Source organism: Atractosteus spatula, chromosome 2 (genome assembly GCF_055471065.1).
Source record: "Atractosteus spatula isolate fAtrSpa1 chromosome 2, fAtrSpa1.hap1, whole genome shotgun sequence".
Classification (NCBI taxonomy): Eukaryota; Metazoa; Chordata; class Actinopteri; order Semionotiformes; family Lepisosteidae; genus Atractosteus; species Atractosteus spatula.
In genome coordinates, this window is record NC_142707.1 from 45,592,053 (window position 1) to 45,604,086 (window position 12,034).

Below are 12,034 nucleotides of genomic sequence, written 5' to 3' on the forward strand. Positions count from 1 at the left end.
GCTCTGAGTTCCTCCAAGATCCTGTAGTACTGATATGTGATGAAATCTGACAGATCAGGAAAAAACAAGTTTTTTTATTACATACAGTAGTTTTAAAGACCTTTGACTGGCTGACCTGATACTCAGTTTACAATATTTCTACAGTACTGTAGGTGTCTCAAATTTTCTGTAAGGAATTATCTGAATCGCAAAGTGATGGGAAATAATTAATTCAAAAACAGAATAATAATAGTAAGAACATTATAGTGGGAATACTGGGTAAAACACAGAATTTCAAAGACATGACTATTAGACAAATAAAAAATGGTCCAGATCAGTATAAAGACATTCTGTAATTTTTGCTGCTCAGTAGCACTACAAGAGGTTTTCTGAATTCAAGGAACAGAAATGAGTTGTAAGCACTGGTGAGATGAAAAAAACCATAATGGGAAATCTATCATTTTTATAACAAATAATTCTTGTTTTATGGGAAAACAGTGAATTTAAATCATATGCATGATTAAAGTCCTATACATGTATAAAAGAAAGACAAACATCCAAAAAGTGATTGATTTTCCATTCTTTGTCAGGAAAATTGGTGTGCAGGAATGATAGCTGTGAATGTTCAGAACCACACCTGTCTCTATACATCAGGGAAGGTTGTTGAAGGTATCTCCTGTGCATGTATCCCTGTCGTGCTATTTGGTCTAACCCAAAATTCCTTACTACAGTCAGACATTTAGTATTAAAAAGATCTGACAATTGGAATCCATTAAAAAGATCATATTTTAATGCTTACAGAAAAACTAAAAAAATAAGCATATGCCAGGGTTATAAGAATTGTTTGACACCCGTCCTTTAGATTTTCCTTAAAAAACTCAGACTGTTTTCAGACTGTGCAATTCACTTTAGATGGCCTTCCTCTGTTCTCAAAGGATGTGAGCAGTTTGCAGACCCTAAGCAGACAAGTAGGAAATGTACAGAGTGCATGAAAGTATGAACATGTTTAATGAATAGTTTAAATGTAGAGGTAAGATAAAACATGGCACTTATCTAAAAGAAATTGTGTTGTGTACTGTTACTGTCTAATCTCTCACATTCCCTTATCTGTTAAAACTGTTGCCTTACCATAAATTATTGATGAATATGTTATGTCACCCTAACTAAAATCAATTTTATCTACTATCTATTATCTTGGGGAGTTTATGAGCTATTTTAAAATCCCAAATGAAAGCACTTTACAGTGGCACTACAAGCAATTAATACTGATTTAATGATAGGATGCATTCAGAGTTATTATTGCTAGCCAGAGATAGTTGTTTTGATTTGTTCATGGCACCCAAACTTACAAAAAGCTGAAAATCATTAGTAACATCTGTCTTTTAAGTACAGTATACTGCTATTTTTAGGTTACATATACTGTTCAGTGCCAAGAAAATAATTTTTATAAACCCTGAATATAATTTTAGGAATTACATTTTTTGTTACCATGATACTGTTGTTAAATCAAAACCAATCTTTTCTTAAATATCCAAATGTAACGAAAGCATTCTTTCCGGACCCTATGCAGACGACACAATCCGGGGTAAAGTGCGGAAAACGGTGAAAAAGCATGTGAAGGGCCTGGAAGGAAAACAGGGGGCGTGTCCATGGTGCGCTGGTGTTCGGGGGAGGTGTGGCCGAGGCAAACAATCCAGAGGTGAGTCCAAAAGAACCGGGTCGGGACCAGCACGGGAACGGGAGCGGGAACGGGAGCAGGAACAGGAACAGAAACAGAAACAGAAACTAAAACCTTAACGGGACTAGGCGCTTCCAGGTCCCAGACTCGCCTGGTATGGGAACCAGAGCAGAGCCAAGGGATTAATTGAGCCCGCAGGATCCATCTTTTGGCTCACAATTCTGTCACGGAGGACCAGACTTCGGAGGATTGGGATCCTATGCGAGGCTCTTTAGAAAGGAAGGTTTGGGGTAGAGATGGGATGCTAAGATGTGGTCGAGTAGAAAAGCAGGGTCCAAAATCCAGGAAGGCGTCTAGGGTGCGTTGGTACCAAATCGAGAGGCGAAAGAGTAGTCGAAGTACAATAGCAGGGTCAAAAATCCGGGAAGGTGTCTAGAGTGCATCGGTACCAAATCGGGAGGCGGAGGCGAAGGGGTAGTCGGAGAGAAGCGTAGAGTCGAATTGCCGGGAATCAAACACTAGTAAATGCGAGTTGGGAACATACAAGTACGGAGCTCAGGGAGGAGACCTCAATCATGAGCAAGGAAAGGAAGACTAGTGAGGGTTTAAATAGTGCTGAGAAGATTGGTGCGTGAACGTTCGGGGAGAGAAAAGCTCATGGGAATGCGGGAGCGCTTGCATGCGCGAGTGCTATTCGTGACACCAAAAGGGCATATATCCAATGCTTTTAAAACATACATTTCAAAGCTCTATGATACCAAAAAAATAATTAAGAATCTGAGCAAGCAAAATAATAATTGAACCCCTTGTTCTTTTAGCACAATTAAGGGTGTAATAATATCATCTGCGAAATTTCACATTGTGGATTGGCCAAGTCAAAGTCCAGATCTAAACCCGATTGAATTGTTGTAGGAGAACCTGAAAGGAGCTGTGCTTGCACGAAAACCCTTAAATTATATTGACATGAAGCAGTTCAGTAAGGAAGAAAAGGCCAAAATTCCCAAAAACTGATGCATGAGACTAATGAACAGAGGAGACCTTTAGCTGCCACAAGTTACTAAATCTAAGGGTTCACGTACCTGTTAACACAAAGATATTTTCTAAATTAAATAATCCAAATTCAATACATTTTATTTTTGTGTTTTATATGTAATCAGACCATATTAATCATTTATTTTCATGAAGATCTAACAATGTTCTCTGTCTAAAGTATACAAGAATCTGGACCAAACAAGGGGGTTTACAAACTTATTTTTTCTCAGTGCTGTAAGAGTCCACTACTTTTCGGGAGCATTTGTTTGCCCATGTTCTAAAACCATTGAAATAGCACCTAAATAAAATTAGAACTAGGCTACATTTTGGCTCTCCGGAGCTAGAATCATATTTAAGGATCTCATTAATCAAACAGAACATCAGACCAGTTCCACAATGTTTCCATTACAAAGATGGTAGACATGCACAATGCAAAACTCTTCGAAACTACTCATTAGGCCTGTACAGAAATGTATCTGATTTACTGTCCATAAGAGATAATGTTCAGTTACAGAGCTCTTTACTAAAATAATCAACTGAAATGACAGTCATTGAGCAACCATTTAAACAGTTTACTTAGTTTTATGTAACTGCTTAACGCAATACTACTGAATAATGAGCTGAGAGATGCCAAATATAGCTCACCTGACAGTAACCTTGAGCAGTCCTGCTTAAACAACAAAAATGCAAAAGATTATTAGTATGCAGAAAACCTGTGTTATAGGTACTGTTTTTTTCAATTTTAAACCAAAATAAAGTCACCTGAAATTAGATTAGTTTGCAGATGTTGGTGCAAATAGTGCCTTATACAGTAGGTGCCATGAATTTATTAAGCACTATCATACTGTACCCAGTTATGAAAACCTTGGATTATACACTTCTTTCACTTTCATTCTGCATTGTAGATTTTTAATAAATATCGGAAGTATTTTGTTGAATGAAGCCATGGAGTATTTGAAAAGATTTAAGAGTTGCATAAAAACTCACCACCAGGTATTTAGAACAGTTATTCTTCATTGGAAGGTAGGAAGTTGTAATGAACTCACTTGTATTGACTTGTGTCTACTGTATTGACATGTCTGTCACTTGGCTCTAAGAACAAGTGAGTCTTAGAACTCTTAATTCTACAGACACTGTGTCTGCCTTCTGAGCAGACAGTGCAGATTCAATTCCCCTCATTCCATTCAATATGAAGTTTAAGACAGTGATGTAATGGCCCAGCTGCTCCCTCTCGTATGCTAAAGCCTAGCTCTTTTGTCTCAGCTGATGCTTTTGAAAAGCACTGAGAGTTCAAGCTTTGTAATGTGCTGAAGACAATTTGCTAAAAATACATCTACAGTACATGGAAAAGGATTGTTGCTTACTGTTCACTGTTATCTTCAAGGTGCAAACCTTATCATCTGGGAACCTATCTGAAGCATATCTTCTGTGCAGCTGGAGCAGGCTTTACACCACCAGTGCTTGAAATTTGTATCTATATGGAAGCACTTAAGTGCTAGAAAAGTTTTACATCACATCCTTCATTGTAGTATAGGAGATACTCTTTAGCCAGACTGCAACTGGTAATATAGCCTTAAGCATTCCAGACACAAGGGTTTTGTGAAGGTAAAGAAGTTCCTTCAGTTTCTGGAGATTTTTAAGGCTTTAAATAGTTTTTGAGTTTTGGACAAATTGCAGGACCAGCAAAATAATCAAAAGGTGTATTCCTAAGTCAGACACTCACAGTAACCAGTTTTGATTTTCCTAATGACTGTGAGTGTAAACTGTAAACTGAATGTTTGTGGTCGCTACTTTATGTAGGTCTCATAGAAAAGAGTTCAAGTGGGTAGCTGCGTCAGCGTGCGTAGTCTGCAAAGGACCAAGTAATAGGTTTATTCCACGCTGAACAGAGAAGAAAGAAAACACACAACATTTTTCGGCTGTGAAGAAGAAGGCTATCGTGAAGAGGAAGGCTCCACAGCCAACACATTGTGTTTTCTCTCCTCTCTTTTCAGCATGGAATAAACCTATTACTTGGTCCTTCATAGAAAAGAGGTTTGAAAATGTCAGAGCAGTGTTAAACTTCGAGAGCAGGCTTGAAGAATTGTTTCCAGTAACAACGCGAAGGGCAATGAAATTAACATACAAGACATTGTGCCAGCTGTCAAAACCAGAGAGCACACCAGAGAAAGTATAGCTATTTGAGTAAAGCATATTTTGTATATAGTATATGTTGTATACAATGTATTTTGAGTAAAGTTGCAAATACTTTTCCTTTGTGATAGACTGATATTGATTTCATTCAGAATACTGTTAAAGTCATTGGGAACAGTTAAGGTATGCAATACGTTACTCATAAAGATGAATGATGGAAGGAATAGAATACATTGGGGTAACACTATATATAGTATTACAATTATAAAATGAGTGCATTATAATTTAAAATAGGGAATTCTTCTAAAAACTGATATTACTCTCAATTTTCACAGAAATTATTTTTCCCAATGGTGGCACAGTGGCGCAGTGGATAGCATTGCTGCCTTACTGTCTGTGTGGAGTTTGTCCAGGTGCTCTGGTTTCTTCCCACAGTCTAAAGACATGCTGGTATGTTAGTTGGCTTCTGGGAAAATTGACCCTGGTGCGAGTTTGTGTGTTTGTATCATGTGATGGAGTGGCGTCCTGTCCAGGATGTATCACTGTTACTCTGTGACCCCCTGTGACCCTAAATTGAATAAAGGAGTTAGGAAATGAATGGACAGATACCGTATATATTTTTCCAATTCCAGGCAATGGTAAATAACACATACTTTGTGCTCCACCTTTTAGCGTTTGTTTTCTCTGTGGATTTACATTACTCTCTCTCCACAGGTGGGAGACTTGTCTTTCATATAATTAAATATCTCAGAATTTTGGAACACAAGAAGGGTTAATGATTGGGAGAAATCCTCTGGATTGCTTATTGTTAATTGATCCTGGAATCTCATCCAGCCACTTTTGAAGGATTATAACAGTTTTTTTTCCAGAGCACCATGCTTCTTTCAGAAAAGAAGCAGCTACATTTTCAGGCCTAAATTCATCTCCTTCTCATTTCTGACCCTGTGTCCAGGTTTCATTGTTGAGCTTCATGTAATCCCTTGAGTTGACTTTGAGGATTAGGAGAATGATTCTAGACTAAATAGAACCAGTTATTTTAGCCTGTCTATGTATGACATTCCCTCGAGGACAGGAATTAATGTAGTGGCCTTTCTCTGAGCTTTCTCTGAGCTCTGAGCTTTCTCTGAGCTCTTCCAGAGAAGAAATATATTTTATGTGATAGGGTAGTCACAACTACAGAAAAAGAGTCTAAATGAGGACTTACTAGTAGTGCATGTTATTGTTTTAGAATAACCTCCCTCACATTATTTCACACTCTTCTCTTCATGTAAAAGCGTCTTACTGGCCTATTCTGGAACAGGAAGCAGCAAAGCGTGTAAAATGGCAGCATCATGTGACTGAGCAAGACTGATATTTGAGTGCCCCTAAATCCATGTGTATTGTGCACTGTAGACTGTCTTTAAACCCGCCTAAATTCTCTTTGCTTCTAGACTGAAAGTAGCCTACTGAGTTCAGACATATACTTACAAAGAGGAATACTGATAACAAATATTGCATTTGTCTGTGCTTGTCATCACCATAAAATACTTTATCGGTCAGAATTATCACCACCATGCCCCTTTTCAGGTTGAGTCAGAGTGCAAATCTACAGGGAGCAAGAAAAGGTGACATTTACTCACAGTTAACCTAGAATTTGTACTCTTCAGACTTTGGAGGACAAACTTGTGAATGTTATCATCCTTTTGCCAGGTTAACAAATATGAATCAAGATGGCCGAATCACAAAATCTCCAGCTGGAATAAAAAAACAGTAAAAACACGTTTATTTACATAATCATATATGTTACAAGTTGCTTGTGCCATTTTTTTTTGTTTATTTCAGAATACACCTCTGCTCTTGTGCTAATTTAAAGTTTTGGGGAGGGCCAATTTGTTTTATACAAACTGTTAATCCTGATAAGAGATGTGTAATTTTGTTGTTCTGGAAAGTAGCCTTGAGCTTGATGAGTGTGAGGAGAAAACAAGTGCTGTTTATGACACAGCACACCTGAGAATGAGTCAATGACAATCTCATTGTTGAATATAATGGAGTAGCTATTACAACAGCTATGAATACTATGCAGTTCTGTTTAAAGTTTGCAATTCTCAGTTCCCTTGTCACCCAAAAAGGAGTTTTGAATGAAAGTTCAGGAAAAGGTCAAACCCTAACCTTGCCCACTTTCCACTCTCTTGTGCATTAGTGTCACTATTTTTAGTGCATCCTGCTGCACATTTGCACATTATTTCACACCCCTCACCTCACCCCTGCAGTAGCTCCCTGGCTCCTTTTAAAGGGGAGGGGGGGCGTTCTGATCCTCTCATCTATATAGAATGGTTGCCATTCTCTCAGTCAGGCGATTTCAGTCGGTGAAACAACCCTATTCAGATCATCAATAGGTTTATTCCATGCTGAAAAGAGAAGAAAGCACAGCGTTTTCTTTACTTGTTCCTTTACAGCCTGTGCATGCTGACACAGCTACCCACATGAACTATTCAAATCATGTCTCTTACTCGGGCTTTATGAGCATTTGGCTGAACCACTGTAATATAAGATGAGCTTAAGAAGTTACCAAAGAGAGGCACATCTAGCCAAATCGGTAGTTAGTGGCAAACTGATCCAAGGATCTCATGCAGAGGTTGCTTGAAAGAGACCTCAAGCCTTTGGGGAAAGAGGTGTATCCTGTTCTCAGTTTTAAATGCGCTTCCACATGCTTTACCTGTAGTTTCCAGTTTTGCCCTCTGGTTTATATTTCCCTGATCACTCTGAAGAATGTGGCTGGGTTGACTTTGTCAGTGCCTTTGAGGATTTTGAATACTTGTATCAGGTATTCTCATAACCTTCTTTGTTAAAGACGAAAAAGATTTGTTTCTTCCAGGCTGTTACTGTAGGACATTCCCTTAAACTCCCTTAAGCTCCAGAATTTATCTGTGTGCTCCTGAATTTGTTTTCACTAGTGCACTATACAATTTTAACAAAACAATTGCTTTTAACTATATATCCTAACAATTTGTCTTTTTAATTGTCTTCCCACAATGTGCAAGATAATCTGTCAAGATAATCACACTTTTCAAGCCCAGTGTTTCATATTTTAGATAGATAGATAAGATAGATAGTTAAGACTTTATTGATCCCAAAGGGAAATGTGTTACAGCAGCCCAAGACAAGCAAAAAGACAGACATCAGAATAGCCGAAACATTAGAATACGTACAGTAATACAAAATAAATATAAAATACAGTAAATAAATAAAAATAAATACATAGGTGTGTGCAAAATATGATCATAGTCACTGTAAAAAACATATATGTGCAAAAATATGTGCAAAATGTGCATAGGTATATACAGATTGAGTGGCCAAAAAGTACAATGGAGAAACATGCTGTCCATAGACGAGCAAATGAAGGGCTAACAGTCCTAGCCTAGGGCAGCGTTATACACCCTGACAGCCTCTGGGAGGAAAGACCTGCGGAAATGTTCCCTTGAACACCGTAGCTGGAGCAGTCTGTTGCTAAAAGTGCTCCGCTGCCCAGTAACAGTCCCATGAAGCGGATGAGAGGCGTTGTTCATGATGGTTGTGAGCTTGGTCAGCATTCTCCTCTCAGCCACCACCTCCAGGGGGTCAGGGCTCATCCCCAACACAGAGCCAGCCTTTCTGATAAGTTTATTGAGCCTATCTGCATCTCTTGTCATGACGCTGCTGCCCCAGAACACAACAACGTAGAAGATGGCCACTGCCACCACTGATTCATAAAAAATGTGTAGCAGTGTTCCACACACACCAAAGGACCTAAGCCTCCTAAGAAAATAGAGTTGGCTCTGACCTTTCAGGGCGTCAGTGTTACCAGACCACTCCAGCTTATCATCCAGGTGTACCCCTAAGTACTTGTAGGACTGCAACCCCTCTATGTCCTCACCCTGGATGGAAACAGGGTTTTATGTTCATAATAGGGAGAGCAGGTATTAAAATAATTAAAATTAAAATTAAATAAACCTATGCAGTAGTTAATTTGAGGAACATGAGTTTTTTATACTCTGCCACAGTTCTGACAAAAGTGTAATAAAATCAGAGGCACAACATGGACTCATATTTATTAACAAAAACAACTACACAATTTCTACAATATACGGTATTAAACATTACACTATATACGAAACAAGGTGTACAGAATTCTAGCCCTGTAATTTGAAATCCTATGTAATGTCTTGATAGGCCAATTAAAAGAAAATGACCAAGCCTAAATCTCCCTTCCTACAATGATGCCCAAATGTGAAAGGAAATCTATTCTAAGGATGCATTTCCAACTTGGAGTGAATGTTTTTAGACTGAGGATTCCACAATAAAGTAAAATCAGAATTTCTAAAAGCATATAGGACAGCGAGTTCACTATAGCAAGGTTCAAATTATTTAGCCAAAATCTGCTCTCAAAGATTGATCAGAAAAAGTCCTCTCACGTGGCACAATCTTGGAGGAAATTTGGGATTTTATGAGGAACTTTATCATAATCCTTGATAATCCAAAGTCTAAATACAGAATATTGTATGTGTATTTATTGTTGTTGTTGCTTCTTGAAAGTACTCTAGCAAGTCAACTGAGCCACCTACCTTTCTAAATCCATATTCATTATCTCTAGGATCTTATTTCCATGTGGGCAATCCTCTAGATTACTTCTAAAAATTGTTTCCATGACCTTACGTGAAGTGGAAGAAGAAGTAGAACTCATACATTAACAATTCTCCAATCCAAGGTTACCACCCCTATCCTGAGTGTGTTGAGTTGCGTCAATGGCTTCTGACTAATATATCTCTTTTCTTTGAGTAGATTTGGTACCGTAGCATATCATAAAGTCCAGGAAACCTATCAATCTTGAGGGCTTCTAGTGCCTTCTGGAGCATACCTGTGTCTTCAGTTCTAACATTTTTTAATGCAGAACTTTGTCTTTTTAATGCTTTATGCATGTTGTTGTTGTTGTTGTTTTCTAACTTACTGAAAAGTGGAGTGAAATATTTATTAAGTACACCAACCATTTCCCTTTTGTTGTTTGGAAGTCTCCTATTATTGTCCTATATACTGTAAATACATTGTATTGTATATACAATATTTAAGTACTATATGTGGTACTCCATCTTTTATGGTTATTGTGCTGATATATTACTGAAAGAACATTTTATTTATTTTTGCCTTTGGTTCAATATACCTTTTCATCTGTTCTGAACTTCCTGCATACAATTATCACATCATCAGCTCCTCTTATGACACTTTGATTTGCAAATTAGTTACTAACGGTTGTCAAAGTGTCTGACTTAAACACACACACAATGCAATTTCAGTTTTCTTCTTTGGAAACAATTAAGGTAAATTACTGGTCAAAATGACTGCTATCTTATCAATTTTGTAGCTAAACAAAATGGTCTTCATCTGGTAAGTTTTCCTTTAGGTACTGTATTCTGCCATTTCCGTTCAGCTAGATTTCCCCTTATCTTGTTAAAGAACTTAAATAACAAAAATACAGTCCTTACATCGCTCACCTTATTTTAGTTAACTGTAATTTATGTATTGCACATTTAAAATTAGTCATTTGTGCCATTATTTTACAGACCGTTAATGTTGCCAGCTATTGAGAATGTGATATTACCCCATGCCTCACAGGAGTGACAAAACCCTTCTCTTGTCCATTTTTATTGAGTATGACATTAATTTGAGATAAAGATGTTTTTAAATTGTACATTTTTTATAATATATTATATCTGATATACTGTATACTATCACCTAAAAGTTAGAAAGTGTGCACTACTGCATATGTTAATCTAGTAACTGTGGTGTCTTGTGGCATAAAGTCTTCTAGATCCAGTACTGTTAAGATACTGTATAGCAGTAGCTATTTGGCTATGGACAGCTTTGAAATTGCTGTGTGAATTTATAATACAGTTTCCAATGAGGATAAGAGTTTGTTTCAAACTTTAACATTGCATAATTGTAGGTCTTCCCTTTATCGGAAACTCAAACTGAGATAAAACAAAGACCTAAAATTCTGAATACTGTACCTAATTTTATCTGTAATTCTGTGTTGCTTTTGCCATGGCCTTGGTATAAAAATCAAGCAAACTCCTCATAACCCCATATGTCAGTGATACTCTCTTCATCAGAGGGCTTATGTCCGTCCACTGCCCACAAGGAAATGGTTGCCAGGGAGACACACCACCCTGAAAGAGGTTGCTGTCAGAGACTGAGAAGCCTTGCACATCTGAATGAGGCTGGTTCAAAATTGTATATAACCTGCATTTATTTTAAAAAATGAAGCATAGAGTTAAAAGACAGCTCTACTGCCAGTTGCCTTTTCATATTCCCTGTTTTTTATGCAAATCTGTTTACACTGAAATAAAATAGCTCTGCAGCTTTAAATGAGCACTTTGCAATTTGTAGGAGCCAACTGTTGTGACTATGTTTTTCCCTCCCTTAGTGACAATGAAATTACAGCAACCATACTTGTGCTGTCATTGGTGGAAATCATCTTGGTGATGGCTTCTGATTGGGTATGGCCAATAGCTGTCGTAGCCCAATTACATTCTCTGTATCCAAGAGAATGAAGCATGTAGAGCTATTTAAATCCAGCCAGAAAAGAGCATGATTGCTTATATGCACATTGGCATATATTTAAAAAAAGCTGAAAGGTTACTATTCAGACAACCTGAAAGACATATCTTTTCAAACTGATTTTCTACAAAGCAACATTCAAATAATTAAACACAACTTCCTAACTACTGTATCTGTAAAGCATCTGTGAACTCTCTTTCCAACTGTGCTGTAATTTGTAAATATTACTGGGAAAGCAACTGTAATATAGGCCATATGAAATATTGTACCCATGCACTTGTAAGACTGAACACTGACAGAGAAATTGTCTGGAGAGTAAGAATCAGGGCCATCTGAGCGTTTCTTCTTAGTTGCCACAGCACCCAAAATCTATGAATTGTAGAGAACTATAGTGCAGAAAGAAGATGTGCAGCCATTTTATACATATACTCTTTATATTTAGTTCTTGCTGCGTTGTGATGGTCACAGTCACAACATATTTAGTAATACCATTGTCTATTTCCTTTTCTTTCTTCTTTTTACTCTTTGAAAATACACATTTTATAACGGCAAACTATTCTTTTGTTGAATTACTGTATTATATCTTATTTTTATTATTTATTATTATAGATCGTATTTCTAGTCAGTGTATTTCTGTGTCCT